We start from the raw sequence: 8,093 nt of genomic DNA, 5'->3' as shown, positions 1-8,093 counted from the left end.
TGAACCCGGGAGGCGGAGCTTGCATTGAGCCGAGATCGTGCCACTGCACTCCAGCCTGGGTGACAGAGCGAGACTCCATCTCAAAAAAAAAAAAAAGAAAGAAAGAAAGAAAATACATTAGTTAGGCTGGGCGCAGGGGCGGTGGCTCCCGCCTATAATCCCAACACTTTGGGAGGCCGAGGCGGGTGGATCACCTAAGGTCAAGAGTTCGAGACCAGCCTGGCCAAAATGGCGTGAGCCAAAGGAGGCTGGTGTGAGCCATTGTGCTCAGCTTATATTTTCTTACGTAAAAGGGACTTCCTGGTGCCTCCTATCCAATGGTCTCTTCCAGGGGGCCATGCTGGATTCAGCTTGGCCGCATCCAATCTTTTTTTTTTTTTTTCTTTTTTTTTTTGAGATGAACTCTCACTCTGTCACCCAGGCTGGAGTGCAATGGTGTGATCTCGGCTCACTGCAACCTCCACCTCCTAGGTTCAAGCGATTCTTCTGCCTCAGCCTCCTGAGTAGCTGGGATTACAGGTGCACACCACCACACCTGGCTAATTTTTGTATTTTTAGTAGAGATGGGGTTTCTCCATGTTGACCAGGCTGGTCTGGAACTCCTGACGTCAGGTGATTCGCCCGCCTTGGCCTCCCAGAGTGCTGGGATTACAGGTGTGAGCCACTGTGCCCAGCCTGCACCCAGTCTCATGTATCCATTTGTTCATGCATCCATTCATTCGTCTGTCCCCTAACACACCCTCTCATCTCACCTGGTCCATCTCCATGATCACTCACCTAAATTAGTGTAATTGCCTCCTGTGGGTTTCCCAGCTTCCACCCTCACCCCCCAATGACTTCTTGTCCAGACAGCAGCCAGAATGGTCCTGTAAAACATAAGTCATGTCACATTTGTCTCTGCTCTGACCCTCCCCGGACTCTGACCTCGCTAGAAAGAAAAATCAGTGTTGGCCGGGCGTGGTGGCTCATGCCTGTAATCCTAACACTCTGGGAGGCCGAGGCGGGCACGAGCCACCACACCCAGCCATATATTTTCAAAATTAGCCGGGCGTGGTGGCAGGCGCCTGTAGTCCCAGCTACTTGGGAGGCTGAGGCAGGAGAATGGCATGAACCCGGGAGGCGGAGTTTGCAGTGAGCCAAGATCGCACCACTGCACTCCAGCCTGGGTGACAGAGCAAGACTCCATCTCAAAAAAAAAAAAAAAGAAGAAAGAAAAGACCCCTCATCATCCCTCCAACTCTGCCAGCTCTACGCACTGGGAGTCAGGAAACTAAAAACATGAATCTGGAACCTGGCTTCATCTCTTAATAACTGTGTAACTTTGGGCAAGGGTCTTAACTTCTCTGAGTTCCAAGGAAATCATGCATGTGCTTGGAACAGTCCTGGCACACAATAAGGGTTGCATAAATATTGGTGACAATTACTGCTACTGCCATCTTTTGTTTTTTTTTTTTTTTTTTGAGATGGAGTCTCGCTCTGTCGCCCAGGCTGGAGTGCAGTGGCGCAATCTCAGCTCACTGCAAGCTCTGCCTCCCGGATTCACGCCATTCTCTTGCCTCAGCCTCCCGAGTAGCTGGGACTACAGGTGCCCGCCACCATGCCCGGCTAATTGTTTGTATTTTTAGTAGAGACGCTGTTTCATCATGTTAGCCAGGATGGTCTCGATCCCGACCTCGTGATCCACCCGCCTCAGCCTCCCAAAATACTGGGATTACAGGCGTGAGCCACTGCGCCCGGCCTTGCTACTGCCATCTGTACCAAGATTCAAGCTTCCTCCTTTTACCAAGATCCCTACATTCTGACCACCAATTCCCAGCCTCCTTACTCTCTCTCTCTGCCCACACCCACTGCCCTGGTTCATGCCGGCTTCCGTGTCCCCACCCATGAGGAGGGATTAACAGCAGTGAGGAAAGTGAGTAATGAATCTGCCTGCCACTGCCATCAGAGGCTTCGTGGCCTGGGTTCAAATCCCACCCCTGCCACTTACCAGCTGTGTGGCCGGGGGCAAGTCACTTCACGTCACAGGGCCTCAGTTTCTTCATCTGAAAAATGGGTGGAATTCCTGTCACTCTCAAGGTGGTTGTGGAAATCCAAAGAGATTACCCATGTATCCCATCTACACTCTGCCTCAGACTCCATTTAAGGACGCTGTTGTCATTGTTACGGGTGTCTCTTCCTCTGCCCTGCCCTGCCCAGGAATATCCCAGCCCTCTCTGTCTGCCAATACCTACTCCAGGCCCACTCCTCCAGGGAGCCTCCCAGGCTTGCCCCAGCATGCTGGAACCGCCCCTGTGGTACAGACGGCTCAGGCCCATGAACTTAATTGCATGCTGCCCTGGCAGAACTCTTGTCTTCCAGCCTCAGGCTGTCATTTAACTTCATGTCCCTATTTTAAAACGTAAACCAGATGGCATCACTGCCCTGCCTGAAACTTTACAACAGTTTCCCCCCTTCTGGAAGAAAAACTGCAACTCCTTACTGTGACCCACAAACCCCTGCAGAATCGCTACTCTGGGTTCATCTTCTGCTCCAACCACATGATTCCAAACTTGGTCCAGCCTAAAAACCTTGGCCTTGCCTAAAGACCTTGGCCTTGCCCATTTCTTTTTTTTTTTTTTTTGAGATGGAGTCTTGCTCTGTCACCTAGGTTGGAGTGCAGTGGCACCATCTCAGCTCACTGCAACCTCCACCTTCTGGGTTCAAACGATTCTTCTGCTCTAGCCTCCTGAGTAGCTGGGATTACAGGCATGCACCACCACATCCGGCTAATTTTTTTATTTTGTATTTATTTATTTTTATTTATTTATTTTTGAGACGGAGTTTTATTCTTGTTGCCCAGGTTGGAGTGCAATGGCGCGATCCTGGCTCACCGCAACCTCCGCCTACCGGGTTCAAGCGATTCTCCTGCCTCAGCCTCCCATGTAGCTGTGATTACAGGCATGTGCCACCACGCCCAGCTTATTTTATATTTTTAGTAGAGACAGGGTTTCTCCATGTTGGTCAGGCTGGTCTTGAACTCCTGACCTCAGGTGATCTGCCTGCCTCGGCCTCCCAAAGTGCTGGGATTACAGGCATGAGCCACCATGCCCAGTCTATTTTTATTTTTTTTTTGAGATGGGGTCTCGCTCTGTAGCCCAGGCTGCAGTGCAGTGGCGCGATCTCAGCTCACTGCAACCTCCACCTCCCGGGTTCAAGTGATTCTCCTGCCTCAGCCTCCTGTGTAGCTGGGCTTACAGGCATGCGCCACCACACCCAGCTAATTTTCATATTTTTAGTAGAGAGGGGGTTTCACTGTATTGATCAGGCTGGTTTCCAACTCCTGACCTCTTGACCCACCTGTCTCAGCCTCCCAAAGTGCTGGGATTACAGGGGTAAGCCACCGCGCCCGGCCAATTTTTGTATTTTTAGTAGAGACAGGGTTTCCCCATGTTGGCCAGCCTGGTCTCAAACTCCTGACCTCAAGCAACGCACCCGCCTCGGCCTCCCAAATTGCTGGGATTACAGGCGTGAGCCACCGCGCCCGGCCCCTTGTCTGATCTTTGCGGGGCTGGCACCCCTTGCCCACAACTACTCTCTACAGTACCACCCGCTCATATTTTATTCATAGCACCTAGTGCCATCTGAAATTATCTTCTTTATTTACTTGCTAACTTGTTTGTTGGCTGCTTCCTTTCAGAGTGCCAACTCCTCAAAAGCAGGACTTTTGTTTTGTTCACTATTGTATTTTCTGTGCCAAGAACAGTGCCTAGCACATGCACATAGTAGGTGCTCACTAAATATATGTAGACTGAGTGAATGAATGAATATGTCTCAGGTCCTTACTCTGATTGCTCGCTGTGCTCCTCCATCCTCGAAACAGCCCCCCAAAATGCCTGCTGTGGGGTTGCTGTCCTAGCCTCCCCACTTTTCCCAGCTCCCCTCACACCTGAACACAGAGATGAAGAGCCACTTCAGCCTGGATATTGAGTGTTTGGGCTGGAATTTCAGCATCCTCACCCCCTCATCCTGGGAAGGGCCTGAAACTTAGCAACCCCACCGCCACACAGAAGCAGTGTGGCCAGCAGGAGGAGGGGAAGGGGGTTCCTGGGAGCACACAGAAGCTAGGGGAAGGGGGAAACCCCGCCCAGTCTCCCCCTTCCAGCACAGTATTGCTTTGGACAGAAGGAGGGAGAGAGGCCTCTGATTCACTCTTGAAAAACCGGCTCCTGGGTGTTTCGGGGAGAACGCCTACTTCCCAGCCTAGGCCCAGGTTGCCAGGGGGGACCCAGTGGGCCCAGGACCCCAGCATCCTGGCCCCCTGCAGGCGTCACTCTCTTCTCTGGACCCAGGTAGTTAGACCTGCCCTCTCTAGCTCAGGGGAGAAGAGAAAGGAGGGCAGCTTCCTGTTTGAGTGGCTGGTAAAGCAAAAGACCAGCAGGTGTGGCCCTGATGATGAGTACGGGGTAGGGGGTGGCAGGGGTAGGGGGCGGCAGGGGTAGGGGGCCGGAGCTACTCAGCAACAACTGAGCCATGGAGTTATTGGTATCCAGTCTAGTGGGTGTGACTCCAGTTCTTGACCCTGGGGCATGAGTTCCAGTCCCAGATGTGCCAGTTACTAGCTGTGTGACCTTGGGCAAGTCACTCCACCTCTCTGGGTAGGCTGCCTCCCCTTTTTTACAAGAAGGAACAGCACCTCCCATGAGGTGTTTAGAGTCAATTATCCTCATGGTAAATGCGTGACACGGAAGCTCTCCAATAAATGCTAGCTGAGGTGGAGTTTTTCATGATGATTATTATCCAGACCCTGGTCCTCACTGCGTCCCCCCAGGCCCTGGAGGGTTCAGACGCGGTTAGCTCAGGGGAAGTGCCCAGGAAAGGGTCAGAAACACTGACCCCGCGCCTGTCCACGCTGGGATGGGGACCGTCCAGACGGGGGACGGGGGGAGGGGCAAGCCCAGAGACCCCAGCCCAGCGTTGGGAGGCGTTTGTCCCCTGCCCCCAAGCAGGAAGGGAGCTGCCCCCACCACCCCCAACCCCCGCTCCCCCTGGGAAGGGGCCTCCGGTATCCCCGCGCACAGCCTAGACCTCCAGTCGCGTCCACGGGGCCGGCCCCACCCCGCACGATCGGCCGGATCCTCGCAGGTCCGCGACCCCCGGAGCAGACACATCCTTCCCGCATAGGCCACTCACCTGCTCCGCCGCCGCCACCGCCGCCGCCTCCCCGTGCGCACACGGCTCGGCCCTCCGCAAACTCCAGCCCGGGCCTCTCCCGCAGCGGCGCCTGGGGGCGGGGCCGATGCCCGCGGCCGGCCAATCAGCGGCTGCCTCCCGGGCTCGCGGCCAATCCGCGTCGTCCGCTTCGGGTGGACCCGACGGAAACATTCCAGAGGGATCCCTCCGCCTCGCCCGGCTCTTCCCGACTCCCCCCCGTGCCGCGAAGCATTGGACCGTTCCGCCCCGCCTAAGCCGCGGTGGGCTGTACCACCGGAGGGCTGAGGAAGGGGGGGAGCTGCAGCTGGGCCCCGGCCAATCGCGAGGGAGGAAGGAGACGAGCGGCCAATGGGAAGGAAGCTGGGGCCCCTGAACCACGTGCTGTAGGCTGAGTGTCAGTCTCGGGTGCCCTGGGTGGTGAGGGGCGGGGGAGTCAGGTGACCTAGGCCAAGTTTCGGGGAAAGGATTCGAGCTTCCGACGTCCAGGAAAGCGGACCGTTTAGGAGACCTGGGTGGGGGTCAATGGCAGTCCCCAACCCAGTTCCTCGCCTGGCCTCCTCTGCCCCAGCCCGGCCATCCTCGGAGCGGATAAAAAGATGCATTCATTCTCTGGGGGCGGGCGGGGGATCGAGATGAATAGGGAGGGTCCCGAGTGTCCCTGCTTCCTGGGCTGTACAATGGACAAAGGCATTCATTCATTCATTCGCTCACTCATCAAATATTTAATGTGCCCCCTGCTCCGTGCCAGACTCTGTCCTACCTCTGCAGACGCGTCAGTGAATAAGCCGAATGTGCTCCTGGTAGAGGTAACAGAGCGTGCAAAAGCCGGACAGAGAGATACAGCGTGCTTTAGGATAGTGCAATACGGTGGGAGCTAGTAAATCAGTGTGGAAAGGCGAGATGGAATGAAAGACAAGGGTGAGATAGTTTATTTGCTTGTTGGTTTTTTGGGCTCTTACTACGTGCTAGGTCACAGAAGGTACCCAGCCAGCCTTTCACAGATCTGTCTCCTCCATCTGACTGTGAGGGTGGAGGCTGAATCTCTCTTGTCAACCCCTCACTCCCACCTCAGGCTGCCACACAGCAGGTTCTCAGCAAACCTGTGTGGACAAATAGACCAGGTAGTTTATAAGGAAGGGGGATTTATCAGGTGGGCACAGATCCAAGAAACAAGAGTCAAAAAAGCACCTGGACCAGGCCAGGACGCTCAGTTCCCGGGACAAGTGAGATTCTTGTTCTAGTTCAAACCCAGCCACTTGGACAGCAACTGGGGCTGAATGCTGTGTGTTCTGGGAACTGTAGTTCCTGGAAGCCTCTAAGTGCTGAGACCCTGCTCAAGCTCCATAGAAAGACTGGTTCTTTGCAGTTCCCAGGGTGAGATATTGTGCAGCTCAGTCCCACCAGGACCTGCAGAGGGGCAAACTGAAAGGGGAGATGGAACCTTGAGCTTTGCTGCTGAGGATTGCCTAGCCAGCCCCACCCAGCTGGCAAACACCGAGATTGCTGTGGCAGGCCAGGCAACAGGCACAGCTATTGTCCGTCCCTTCCTGTTCTGCTGACCTCTGCCATCCCACTGAGCAATCAGTTGCCTGGGCTGGCCAGTACCCTCTGTGGGACTGTGCTGCCTGCCCTGCTTGAGCCTGGCATCTGAGCTGCCCCCTGCACACTTGGAGAGGATGGGATGCTGAGCCCAGGGGACAGCATGACTGAGGCTGCAGAGTCCTGAGCCAGACTCCAATTGGCTCCTGTTTCCTGATGAGGAAGTGCCCAGAGAAGGGGTGATGGGATTGTGGGATTGCTCAAGACACAGAGCAGCACTGGGCACCTCATTTCTGATTTTTTTTTTTTGAGACAGTGTCTAGCTCTGTTGGCCAGGCTGGAGTGCAGTGGCAAGATCTCAGCTCACTGCAACCTCCGCCTCCTAGGCTCAAGCAATCCTCCCTTCTTAGCCTACCAAGTAGCTGGGACCACAGACACGTACCACCACACCTGGCTAATTTTTTGTTGTTGTTGTTGTTTGTTTGTTTGTTTGAGACACAGCCTCACTCTGTCACCCAGGCTGCAGTGCAGTGGTGCAATCTCAGCTTACTGCAACCTCCGCTTCTCAGGTTCGAGCAATTCTCACGCCTCAGTCTCCTGAGTAGCTGGGATTACAGGCGTGCGCCATCATGCTCGGCTAAATATTTTGTATTTTTAATAGAGATGGGGTTTCGCCATGTTGGCCAGGCTGGTATGGAACTCCTGGCCTCAAGTAATCCACCTGCCTCGTCCTCCTGAAATGCTGAGATTACAGGCATGAGCCACTGCGTGCGGCCTGTTCCTTTGTTTGTTTGTTTGTTTTGAGACAGAGTTCCACTCTTGTTGCCCAGGCTGGAGTGCAATGGCACAATCTCGGCTCACTGCAACCTCCACCTCCCAGGTTCAAGCGATTCTCCTGCCTCAGCCTCCTGATTAGCTGGGATTACAGGCGCCCGCCACCACACCTGGCTAGTTTTGTATTTTTAGTAGAGACAGGGTTTCACCCTGTTGACCAGGCCAGTCTCAAACTCCTGGCCTCAAGTGATCCACCTGCGTCATCTTCCCAAAATGCTGGGATTACAGGCATGAGTCACTGCGCTAGGCTCGTTTGTTTTTTGATAGAGACAGGGTCTCACCATGTTGCACAGAGCTGGTCTCGAACTCCTGGGCTCAAGCCATCCTCCCTCTTTGGCCTCCCAAAAGTGCTGGGATTATAGGTGTGAGCCACCATGCCCAGCCCTCCTTCCTGATTTTATAGCTCAAGAGGAATGCCTAAAAGCTGAGGCTGGGAAGTCCAGTGGTGAGCAGCTCTGTTCCTTTAAAAGAAAAAAGAGGCCAGGTGCAGTGGCTCACGCCTGTAATCCCAACACTTTGGGAGGGCGAGG

The 8,093-nt window shown here is 54.5% G+C and overlaps 1 long non-coding RNA gene across 1 annotated transcript; it reads right to left on the bottom strand.

Moving 5' to 3' along the window:
- Positions 1 to 146: 146 nt before the first annotated feature.
- On the bottom strand, positions 147 to 6,035 carry LOC116464989 (uncharacterized). Its single transcript, XR_004247071.2, has 3 exons — positions 5,170 to 6,035; positions 1,988 to 2,042; positions 147 to 866 (listed from the first exon to the last, which is right to left on the bottom strand). It is a non-coding gene; the product is annotated as an uncharacterized LOC116464989 (long non-coding RNA).
- Positions 6,036 to 8,093: the final 2,058 nt, after the last annotated feature.

Source organism: Hylobates moloch, unplaced genomic scaffold, assembly GCF_009828535.3.
Source record: "Hylobates moloch isolate HMO894 unplaced genomic scaffold, HMol_V3 SCAFFOLD_2539, whole genome shotgun sequence".
In the NCBI taxonomy this organism is placed as follows: domain Eukaryota; kingdom Metazoa; phylum Chordata; class Mammalia; order Primates; family Hylobatidae; genus Hylobates; species Hylobates moloch.
Note: the sequence above shows the minus strand (reverse complement) of the source record. Positions and strands in the feature narration are given on the sequence as shown.